The sequence below is a fragment of the Scylla paramamosain genome, chromosome 30 (assembly GCF_035594125.1).
Source record: "Scylla paramamosain isolate STU-SP2022 chromosome 30, ASM3559412v1, whole genome shotgun sequence".
In the NCBI taxonomy this organism is placed as follows: Eukaryota; Metazoa; Arthropoda; class Malacostraca; order Decapoda; family Portunidae; genus Scylla; species Scylla paramamosain.
The window spans coordinates 15,769,115-15,781,614 of NC_087180.1; the positions used below are offsets into that span (position 1 = coordinate 15,769,115).

General features: G+C 44.6%; 1 long non-coding RNA gene across 1 annotated transcript in view; it reads right to left on the reverse strand.

The window, feature by feature from the left end:
* Positions 1-12,480, reverse strand: part of LOC135115908 (uncharacterized) — a 77,916-nt gene extending 65,436 nt beyond the window's left edge. Inside the window, exon 1 of the long non-coding RNA XR_010276098.1 lies at positions 9,166-12,480. This is a non-coding gene — a long non-coding RNA (uncharacterized LOC135115908). The remainder of the gene's footprint in view (positions 1-9,165) is intronic.
* Positions 12,481-12,500: the final 20 nt, after the last annotated feature.

The following is a 12,500-nucleotide window of genomic DNA, read 5'->3' on the forward strand; positions in this document are numbered from 1 at the left end:
TTGTGACTTATTATTACGAAAACTGAGTCTATGAAAAGAAAATGAGTTTGTGATTAAGAGTGATACATCCAAAATAAAAGTTTACTTGTGGAAACAAAGAAATTATATCTCATAGCTTCATATCCTCTCTCTCTCTCTCTCTCTCTCTCTCTCTCTCTCTCTCTCTCTCTCTCTCTCTCTCTCTCTCTCTCTCTCTCTCATACACACACTTTCCTCTGTTGGGGAGAAAGCGAACAAAACTTTCAGGTATATTATTTCCAGGTGAATTTAATTAATGCGGTAATTAAGAAATACCATTAAGTCTTGTGTGAGCCCCGGAATGTGAGAAGCATTTAGGGGCGAGGGAAGGAGAGAGAGAGAGAGAGAGAGAGAGAGAGAGAGAGAGAGAGAGAGAGAGAGAGAGAGAGAGAGAGAGAGAGAGAGAGAGAGAGAGAGAGAGAGAGAGAGAGAGACCCCTTCACCTTACATGAGGCGGTTAAATATTAGGAAGGAATGGAAGATATTACATACAGACATACAGACATTTCTTAAAGCCAAACATGCTAGTATATTTAAGTGTGTTTTATATGTTGTTTATATACATAAATACATGCATATTTATACTTGTTTTTAGTGACATGATTACGAATTTCATTGTCCATTTATTTTGCAATGAGTGTTTGGTGTGTTACTTTGTCACTTATTACTCACACTAATATATTCCTGCCCTCTTTTTACTGAATATTCCTTTCCCATGGGACTCAACCTTCTCTAACCTAACTAAAGTACTAGAAGCGTATTTACCTGCTAACAATTGTACACAAGGCCTTTACACCTGATAAATACATGCATCTCTATACTCTTTTATTTCATTTGCTTTTCTACTTATCACTTCATGTCCCTTTTGCATCGGGACGCAAACTTTTCTAATCTAACAAAATGTACTTCTGGTTTTCTCGCCTACTTCAAACTGTATACAAAACCTCTACAATTAGTATCCATATATCTGGTCTTTATTTGCTTAACTAAACCTTCATATACACATGCATTTTTTTCTTTTACTAAATTTACCTTAATTCAGCAGCAAACATCTTTACAGCCAAAAATATATCTCTTTTTCCCCTTTATTTACTATATTTATATCGTAAACAACATTTATATAACCTAACACAAGCTCATGTTTACTCTTCATATTCTTTTGACTATCCCTCACTACTTCAAACCGTCATATACACAGTTGTCCATTCTTCATTTCATAAAACTTAATTCTACTGTCCACAAGATTTCTACGACCTAAACTCAAGCATTTCTTTATCATTTACCTTCTCCTGCCTATCCTCTCTCAACCCAATCCGTCTATTCCTTACTTAATTTACTATATTTCTATCGTACACAAGAGTTCTGCTACCTAACACACGCATCTCTCTGTCCTTTACCTTGACTCTATCCCTCCCTCATATTAAACCGCCTTCCTCCAACATTCTAGACGTCTCTTTCTCGCTCTGTTCTCTGTTCCTGCGGCTACTTGCCTGAGGACTCTAGATAAACAGTGCGACCACCACCCTGTCAACTCTTTTCTCAACTCAGCCTCTGTAAGACATTATAAGCACTACCCACAATTTTTTTTTTCCTCTAGCCTCCCCCACTAGTTGAGTTTCCCCTTCTGCATTTTTTTTTCTCCTCTTCCTCCTCCTCCTCCTGCTGCATTCAATACCCACCTGATTCTTAGTAATAGTTTTGTTGATTTTCTAAGTATGTACCTGAAGTATTTGTGTTGTCTTATCTGTTATATTTCTCCTCCTCCTAATCATTATCATCATCGTCCACCTCTTCATACTCTCCTCCCTCACTTTCTTCTCTATATTTTTACTTTGTTTTCTTTTATCTTCCATTCTCTTCAATTTCACATCTCCTATTTTTTCCCCTCTTTTCTATCCTCCTCTATCTATTTCCTTCCAGTTTCCTTTCCTATCTTTCTATATTTTACCTAATATTCTCTCATATTATTCTACTTTCCTTCCTTCTTGCCTGCCTCCCTACTTTTCTACCTTTCTCCAGTTTTCTTTCCTACTTTCCTCCAGGTGCCTTTCCTCCTTCCCTCCCTTCCTCCCATGCGCAGGTGAGAAATCAATACTTGTTAATTGGATTTAATTTAGAGGTGTTATCAAGGGAGGAAAGTGAGTGACGGAGGCAATCTGAGGCGCTGGAGGGAGAGGAAAGGGAGAATACAGGGAGTGGGAGAGTGGGAGAGAGAATGAGAGAGAGGGAGAGAAAAGAGCATACATATACATACCAGAAATGTGAAAGATGACTGCTAGAGAGAGAGAGAGAGAGAGAGAGAGAGAGAGAGAGAGAGAGAGAGAGAGAGAGAGAGAGAGAGAGAGAGAGAGAGAGAGAGAGAGAGAGAGAGAGAGAGAGAGAGAGAGAGAGAGAGAGAGAGAGAGAGAGAATCAATAACTGACACTGTAGGAAGAGAAAAAAATGTTACAGGACTTATAAAAAGAAGTTAGTGTGAATATTATCACAACATCAAACACCGACTTGTCTTCCACAGCTGGGACAGGTTCGTGACTTCCAGGGAAATGTGTGTGTGTGTGTGTGTGTGTGTGTGTGTGTGTGTGTGTGTGTGTGTGTGTGTGTGTGTGTGTGTGTGTGTGTGTGTGTGTGTGTGTGTGTGTGTGTGTGTGTGTGTGTGTGTGTGTGTGTGTGTGTGTGTGTGTGTGTGTGTGTGTGTGTGTGTATGGACTTCTGCGTGCACTAGATTAAATCAACAGGATTGCACTTAGATTTTTTGATTGTTGTTGTTGAGTTTTGTTATTGCTATTATTATTTCTTTTTACAATTATTATTATTGTTATATATTATTATTATTATTATTATTATTATTTTCACCATTTGTAGTTGAAGTAGTTGTAGTAGTAGTAGTAGTAATGACAGAGTGGTAGAAAGCGTTACATTTGTAATAAAAGTATTAGCATTTGAGAGACGTGTGTGTTAGGATGCAGACTAATGGCAGGCTGACTAGGGAGTGGTGGTGATTGCAGTGGTGGTGGTGGTGGTGGTGGTGCCCGGTGGTGGGGGAAGTAGTGCAGGGCACCGCCACCACCACCGTAGTGTTACCAAGCCGTGACAAGCAGTGTGCTACAACATTGAGCACCGAGCACGGTGTCACCGCCCCCAGGGGTCCTCCAAAGGCGCCCCGCCCGTTACCTGAGCAGCTCGGGGGTGAGCGGCGCCAACATGACGGTGGCGCCCGCCGCCAGCTGCCGCATGTCCAGGGTGCGCGGAGGGCGTGGGCGCGGGCGGCGACCCACGCGCAGCACGCCCCCGCGAGGAAGTGGGGCGCCGTGGTAGCAGGTGTAGGAGGGCCGCCGCTGTCGCTCAACACCCACACTGCTCCGCCGACGGTTTTTGGGCGGCTCGTTCTCGCATTCACTCTCCGTCTCCGTCTCGGTTTCCTCCTCGTCCTCATCGTCGTCACTGTCGTCGTCGCAACTGACCTCCCTGCCTTCGGGGCCACGCTCGTCGGCCTCCAAGTCAGCGCCCATGCCAGAGTCATCGGTGTTCTCTCGGTCGGGGTCGCGCGGGGCGCGCAGGGAGGCCAGCGCCGCCGCCGTCTCGGGGCCATCGTACACGACCTGCAGGCGGTGGCATCTGCCGGGGGCGGGACGGCCCGTCGCCACCGACGGCGCTCTGCTGGAGCCCCTCCGGCCAGCGGTTCATCACTTGGCAGAAGCGGGGCGGGGCAGAGGCGGGGAGACACCGCAGGGGCGCAGCGCCCCCGCCCGCCGCTCACGGGGGCCGCCCGCCGCCCACACCATCACAGGCCCGCGACCCTTCACTTGGGAAGAAGGATATAGGTCACACAGGGGCTATGGTTCTGCTGCTGCTGCTGCTGCTGCTGCTGCTGCTGCTGTTGCTGCTGTTATTGCTGCTGTTGCTGCTGCTGTTGCAGGTGGTGGTGGTGCTGCACAAAACCAGCTCCAGCACTCCACACATCCCACGGCAACACTAAACCACTGAAGCCAGTAATGACGGGATCTCAGAGCCGCACAGCCCTCGCCCCTTTAGGCCAGGACGACACGACGCGGGGGGAGCACCAAACACGTGCACAAGTCCCCGGCGGACATGTCCGTGCCTGCGCCACACAAACCATCGGACAGACAGATCGCCTCAAGTGTCACTCAAGCAGCTGCGAGAAGCACGGCCCTCAAACACGACCACAGCTGCTCCACAAATCAGCAGCTCCCCCTAAAAACCCACCTCTGATCCCCCCTCTCCAGTACGCAAATCCCCTCCCTCACTCCACCCGGCGCCATCTATAGATCATTGCAAAAGCACGCGCGTCCACACACACACACACACAGACTCAGTGCGATTCCCACCATGGTGCGAGCCATCAATCAATAGTATTTCCCTCCTAGATTAGACTTACCTTTAGGATTAATGTTAAGTTTTTCCCCATCCCCTATGTACATTTTCAGTTTGTCAACTGCCTAAATAATAAACCGTTTATTATTATTATTATTATTTTTTTACACACACACACACACACACACACACACACACACACACACACACACACACACACACACACACACACACACACACACACAGCACCTCGACGTGTACACCAGCACGTCCTCTCATCACCTTCACTGCTCGGGTAAACACGTAACTGTACGGATTTTAAAGAACGTTTGTGTAGATTCAGAAAAAATCGTAGATACATATCTTCATTCCTCCTCCTCCTCCTCCTCCTCCTCCTGCATTTATGACTAGTATCTCTCTTTCACTCCTTTGAAGATTTACGTTTTTCTTTCTTGCTTTCTTTCCTTTCCTTTCCTTCTCCACTATATGCTTTCCTCGGCATTCCTTTCTTATATTACTCTCTCCATTTTCTCCGTTTCCTTCTTGTTCTTCGCTTTCCTTCCTTTCCTCCAACGTAATGGAAGGAAAATCTAATCCACTTAACTGATGATATTCTTAAGTGCTTCATGCTTCACTCAACACATAATGACCAAGTTCATTCATATGTTTCTAATCATTCCCTTCTCACTCTTGTTTTTCTTCACCCCACTCTCAAAAACAGCACCCTATCTCTTCATCTCTCCCCTTCTATCCTTACCTTTCTAATTCCTCCATTCCCATTTCCTCCATGTTTCCTTCCCTCGTAACAGCAACCACTACTCTATCTCCTCTTCCCATCATCATCACCCTCCCTCCTCTTCCATGTTTCGTTTGGAGTTATTACTCTTTATCACCCTCTCCCAAACCCATCTTGCACCTTTGAAATTTCACACTTCCTTCTCCTCCTCCTCCTCCACCACCACTCCTCTTTCTTCAGCCAGAGAATCGCGTGCAATCGACCCAAAATACTCGAACATTGGCGCCTCAGACGAGAGAGTGAGGGATTAGTGAGGCAGCGAGTAGAGCGAGAGAGGACGTGGGACAAATAAACACCTTTTTTTCCTATTTTTTTTTCCTAGTTTTCCATATTTTTCGGCTCTTGTAGCTTCTCTTACACACAAATACGAACGTGGAGTGAGTGAAAGAAGTAAAGTGGGTGAATGAGTGAGAATCAGATAAACTAGCATTTTTTTTTCGAGTTTTTTTTTCCCGCATTTTTTAAACCCTTCGTAATTTCTATTATACAAAAAAAAGTGGAGTCAGTGAGAGTGAAAACGATAAAACTAACTCCTTTGAGACATTATTTTCCCATTTTTCCTTGACCACGGATCTCATATATATATATATATATATATATATATATATATATATATATATATATATATATATATATATATATATATATATATATATATATATATATATATATATATATATATATATATATATATATATATGAGGGAGTGAGTGAGTGAGTGAGTGAGTGAGTGAGTGAGTGAGTGAGTGAGTGAGTGAGTGAGTGAGTGTGTGTGTGTGTGTGGGGTGGGAATAAAAAAGGCAAGGAATGGAAGAGAGAGAGAGAGAGAGGTTGAGTGCAAATTGAATGAGTAACGCTACTGACAGAGAGAGAGAGAGAGAGAGAGAGAGAGAGAGAGAGAGAGAGAGAGAGAGAGAGAGAGAGAGAGAGAGAGAGAGAGAGAGTGAGTTAACAGGTGTTTTATTTTTCAGAACACTATTCTCACACTTCCTGATATTCTCCCCTCCACTCCTCTCCCCCCACTCTCTCTCTCTCTCTCTCTCTCTCTCTCTCTCTCTCTCTCTCTCTCTCTCTCTCTCTCTCTCTCTCTCTCTCAGCAAGAGGCTCTATCGGATCCGATTACCCAGGACCCAACACTCGCTCCTTCCCACAACGGAACCGCACTAAAAAAAAAAAAAAAAAAAAAAAAAAAAAACGAAAAAAACCGACAAAAAAAATAAAAAAAAACAGACACGGCATCCATTTTCTATCGGCGTATATAAAAAAGGGAGCCTTAATTAAAACAAATAATACCAGAATGCCACGAAAAAAGGAGAAAACTACCGCATCAATTCACACTTCGGGAGTCAGAGGACCCGAGGCGAGCGATGTTTTACGGAACGGATCGAGACGTTATGAAATGGGGGACTTAGAGAGAGTGGTCAAGGGTGAAGGAGCGAAGGAGGGAGGGAATGGGAGGGAATGAGAGAGAGAGGGATGGAAGGGAAGCGTGGAGATGTTGAAGTGGTTGTCAGGCCTATTTGGAAAAGGGGGCGATATGGAGGAGGGAGGGAAGGTGAGAGGAGGAGGAACAGGAGGAGGAACAGGAGGAACACGAGAGGAAGAGAGATTACACGTAGCCAGAAGGGAGGGAATGTTTCAAATGGGAGGAAAAAAATGCTGATATCGTCATTGTAACGTTAGCCATGTTTCTACACACACACACACACACACACACACACACACACACACACACACACACACACACACACACAGTTACCTCGTCAGTTTATCGACACCAGAAACACAAAAACAACAACAAAAAAAAAAAAAAAAAAAAAAAAAACAAGTATACCCTGCAATGAACACACACAAATCTAGTTACTATTTCATCGACACCAGACATAAAAATACCAAATACAAAAACACGTACCTTGAAAACAACACACACACACACACACACACAAACACACACACTCACGAAGAAGCCCCTCTAGCTCTTTATCTCTCCCCATCTACGTGATAACACACACCTGACGTTCTTTTTATCTGCAGATATTGACGAAAACCCAAACGTGTCCCCTGTAGCTCACCTGCACCCTAATTAACGTCAGGTGAGCTGGGAATTATCCAGGTAGAAACAGGTAACTCAAGTGACGGCTATACATAACAGAAAGGGGGGGTAGGGGTTTTCCGGTGACGTTTTTATCTTAATTAGGTGGTAGTGGAGTTGCCGAAGGGCGTGAGGTGATGGGCAATGGGTAATGGGTGACGGAGGAATGTGGTTAGTAGCTGCGTGGTGGTTACAAGTTCGTGAGGTGGCCATTTGTGCACGAGAGATGAGGGTGATGGGGAGGTGGTGAAGGTGGTGGTGATGGTGGTGATGGATACTGGCTGGCTGATATGGGGTGTGGGTGTGGTGCGGCGTACAGGTGGTGGTGATATACTGGGTGGATGTTGTCTGGTATGGAGTGAGAGTAGGTGGTGTGGGTAGCGAGTGGTGTGGAGCAGTGTGCGTGTGATTCGGCTCGTTAAGAAATGCTGGTAATATGGATGCTGAAGCGTGAATGGAATGAAAGAGAGAGAGAGAGAGAGAGAGAGAGAGAGAGAGAGAGAGAGAGAGAGAGAGAGAGAGAGAGAGAGAGAGAGAGAGAGAGAGAGAGAGAGAGATTTGTGCGTATATTTGAGGATCCTTGGACCAATAATATGTGGTAACTATGTAACACCACACCACCACCACCACCACCACAACCATCAAAACCACGTGTACTCGTATCTCTAAACTCAATATAATTAAGAACAATGAGAACACCAAACAGAAAATGAAAAAATAAAAAAATAAAAAGGAGAACTTCACTCCTTTATCAAGACGAGGAAACGAGGAAAAAAAAAGCAAAACATTAAAGTACACACACACACACACACACACACACACACACACACACACACACACACACACACACACACACACAGGGCCTTGAGGGAGAATATAAAATGCCACGAATAAAAATAAAAGGTAGATCATAAAATACGAATGATTTACGAGGATATTGACTCAAGGTGGGAAGCATTGAGGGTATTTTTAGACGCGTTACCGCCACCCTGACATTACTATTGACTGCACATCGACACTATGGGGATTTATGCCTCAAAGAAACACAAAACTGGTGAGATCTTGCTGCTGCGGGGGTCGGGTTACACTGATATTGCAACACGGGTGGGAAAGGTGCGATGGAAGCTCAGGGTGAATGCATAGGTACTGTATTTTCTCAGGTATCAGGTGTTAAGTCTCTCTGAAGAAGCCTTGGTTGTTGACGTGTGATGCAAGTTTGTGTATTACTTTCGTTCTTTATTTGTTATCTCATTCGGTTTCAGTATATGGGAACTTCATTTTTCACCGTTATATTGTACAAGAATGAACTGTAAGTCTCTCTGAAGAAGCCTTGGTAGTTGATCTAATTCTAGGTATCAGTTTTCTCGTTCATTTTTCGAGTTTTTGTCCATCTTCCGTGTATGTAAACTGCTCATTTGGGAATATATGGATTTTTCACCGTCATACTGTGCAAGAGTCTACTGTGAGTCTCCGAGGAAGGTTCTGCTGTTGACATGTTATCTAAGGTTTTGTATTCCCTTTGTTATCTATTTTCGGAATTCTTCTTCAGTTTCGACACACTCAGACTGCTCGTTAGTGAATATATACATGTATTTCACCATCATATACAAGATTAATATTAGATCTAACAACACACACACAAGAAAAGAGTAGATGAAGGAAAAGGAGAAAAAATGCTGGTAAGTCTTAATCGGACACTGACAACTTCTCTCCCAAAAACCTAAAAAGACAAAATTTAAAAGCCTAGATATCATAAAAAAAAAAAAAGAAAAAAAATTTGATGAAAAAGTATATCAGTTTTGTATCGAGATCAAAAGGTGGCCAGGTACTATAAAAAAAAAAATTGAAAATATGATGAAAAAACTAGATTATTTAGCGTTGGATCGAGTTTATTTGGCGCCGATGAGAGGATGGGAAGAGGGGTTACCTGGAGAACGGGTAGCAGGCGCAGAGGCAGCAGGAACCCATGCAGCGGCCCACTTCCTTCGCCCAGAATAGCGGACGCATTGCCAGCAGAAATCAGATCTTAGCAATGAACCCATACCCTTCGTCTCCTTCTTTATCTTTCTCTTTTGTTCTCTCTATTTACTCAGTTTATTCTTGTATTATGTTTTTTTTAATGTTCAGTCTTCCCTTTCCTTTGTTTATGTAATGTCCGGCTTTTGTTATTTCTTTTTCCTTTTGTATTTATCTTTCTTTACCTCTCGATTTTTCACTTGTTTTTTTTTATCTTATTTTTCTTCCTGCCTCCTTCTTTAGCGTATTATGTTTTCACGCCTTTTTTCGTTTTGTTTATCCTCTGTCTCTCATCTTCTTCACTTCCTTTTGTTGTGCTAAGATTTATGTCCCTCTTCCTTTTATCTCCTCACCTCCATTCAAGATTCTCATTTTCTCTCATTGTTCTCTAACGCGCCATGTCTTTTAATATTTTCCAGTGACAAGTATTTGACTTTTGTGGTTTCGCGCCTGCCTCTGTTCTCTCCCTCTGCTTCTGTTCTCTTATTATCACATTCTCGAGTTCGTTCTCTTATTTTCATTCAGCGTTTTCTCTTGATACTGTTTCGATCTTCACTTTGTCATCTCGCATCCAATCAGCCATAATTAAATTCCTATTCTTGTTATTATTTCTTATTCCTCCCGATTTGCTTCTTGAATTTCTTCTCTAATCTTCCTTGCATTCCTCATTTTTCAGAACCAATCCCTGCAGTGGCCTCGCAAATGAGCACTAGGCGGTGTAATTTGCGCCTTGTACCCCACCCAAAAAGCGCCGCCGTGAGAATGATGCACGTTGAGGTAAGTCTAATTACTGCTACAGGTGAGCACAGGTAGCCGGGAGCCTTAATTAGGGAGTTATCGGGACACTGTTCAGGTGAGTCCTTGCTTCCATTAAGCATTAGTCACGGTTAATTACACTCAGGTATCGCAGGTGAAACTCGCGCGTCACTAGTAGTTACTTTTTTTTTTTTCTATAGTAGTTATCTTTTTCGCATTATGTTCATTTTCTTGCTTCCTTTCTTCCTGCGTTCCGCTCCGGCTCGGCATTACAAGCGTCTCGCCTTTGCGCGCCAGAGTTACGGTGTTTAACGAGGAGTTTGGAAGTTAGTAGCACGATAAAATGTGAGCCTCGTTAATCCCCTCCCCGCAATCGGTGTTTATGAGTTCCAACTAAATTATACACTTGATGCTCTTTTGTTTACTGATAATACCCTTCCAGCTACTTCAAGTCCTCTTTTTACTCTCATTTATTGATTACCTGATTTTACGTTAAATTTTCAAGGCAAGTCAGGTAAGGAAAGGGAACAGGTGTCGGTACAGGTGTAGGGGAGAAGACGCGTGGAAAGGTACACTTGCTCGTTGCTACATTGCACTTTTCACCCTTTCTTGATTATTGACACCTTACTCTTCTAAATAGCTCAGATAAGGACGGTCGCAGGTGTAAATACAGGTGTAAGGGAAACAGGTAAGTGGACAGGTAGACTTGTAGCATCACACTTTTTTCCCTCTTTGTTGACTGTCATGAACTCCTTAATTCACCAGCATTGAGCAGGTAAGAAGCTCAGGTGAATATGGGTAGAGGCGTCAGGTGCGATGGGCAGGTATTCTTGCCTCACCACAAGGGGGAAGAAAGAGCGGCACTCAGCAATCAGATTTATAGCGGCGGTGAACGGCTCACTATCAAGGTCAGCGTGGGATGTGTAAACAATTCTAGCTGCCTCTGTCAACACTGCTTGGGCTTCCTGGAGACTCGCCTCACCGCGCCTCGCTCCGTTCCTTCCTCCCTCACACTCTTCTCTCGTGGGCGACGTCAGCAGAGACTGTTGTTGGAATTCCCTGCCGTGTTTCTTTTCCGTCAAGGTGGAATTATTTATTTCTCCAGGTTGCTTCAGCGATAAACGATATGCTAAGTCGATGCGAGCGTCTGTGAGGATTTATTTCGAGGTCCCTCCGGTTCAGTCGCTCCACGTGATGCGAGAAAGGAGAGAGAAATCTTTCCTGAGAGCAAATCTCAACCTGTCTTTTCTACAAGAGTTCCGCTTTATCTTGATGGCAATGGATTGGACAGTACTCCTTCTTATCTGCCTCTTCCATCTCCACTCGCTTGCTACGCACCTGGTAGATGATGAAGTTCCTGCTTGCTTGCCGCCTCACGTCTGCCTGTTTGTCTCACCAGTCCGATCCACAGGTACATTAACACACCCCACCTGCCTAGTTCTCTCTCAGGAGGATTGGTGGAGCAAGCTACGAGGCACACCACTTCCAGGATATTAAACAAACGTAGGCGTGTCCAGTTAACCCTCGTCCGAGATTCCCAAGAGCGAGGCACAAAGTAAACATAGGAATCCGGGGTGGCCAGGAGGCAGTGCTGGTGGCGGCGGCGCAGTTGAAGGGTTTTACGAGAGAACACAGATCCTTGGCTGATTAAGAGAAGCCTGAAGGGCTGAAAGGCTGCACTCAAGATGCTGGAGATGAGGAGGGAGAGGCACAAGAGCGAAGGAGGCAGCACGGAGTAGCCGCACTCACGCCATCACACAAACTGAGGCGGAGATAAGAGTGCACCCACGGCACGCTCCGGCCAGGCTATCAGTGTGGCTACCCTCTACGCTCCTTTCTCAACACTCTTATCGCGGTTCAGCATTTTGTGACGACATTCGGGTAGTTTTCGTAATGTAGCTGTTGTGATGCTGTGTAATACAACAGGTGAGAATAAATATTTGTTTATTAATGTGCAATGCATGTTTAGTTTATTTTGTGGTATGGTTTTAGGTGTGTGTGTGTGTGTGTGTGTGTGTGTGTGTGTGTGTGTGTGTGTGTGTGTGTGTGTGTGTGTGTGTGTGTGTGTGTGTGTGTGTGTGTGTGTGTGTGTGTGTGTGCGCGCGCGCGAGTACGTCAGTAATTGGTTTGAACCGAGTTTGATAAGTTTTCATGGTGGTGGTGGTGGTGGTGGTGGTGGTGGTGGTGAGGATTTCCGGCACGCCAGTGTTGCCCTGGCAGGCGGCGGCGGATCAGACGTGTACGTTGTTGGAGTGTGGCGTCACGCGCGCCGAAACGATCGCTGCCGGACTAAAGGCGGCTCGTGAACAGATTGGGACACAAGCTTATTTTACGAAACGAGAAAAGACTGTCTTATAACGTGTGTGCACACACACACACACACACACACACACACACACACACACACACACACACACACACACACACATATCGTGACAGGATAATCAAGGTTCAACCACAGTCAACAACGGAGACCACTACCTGTGCTGG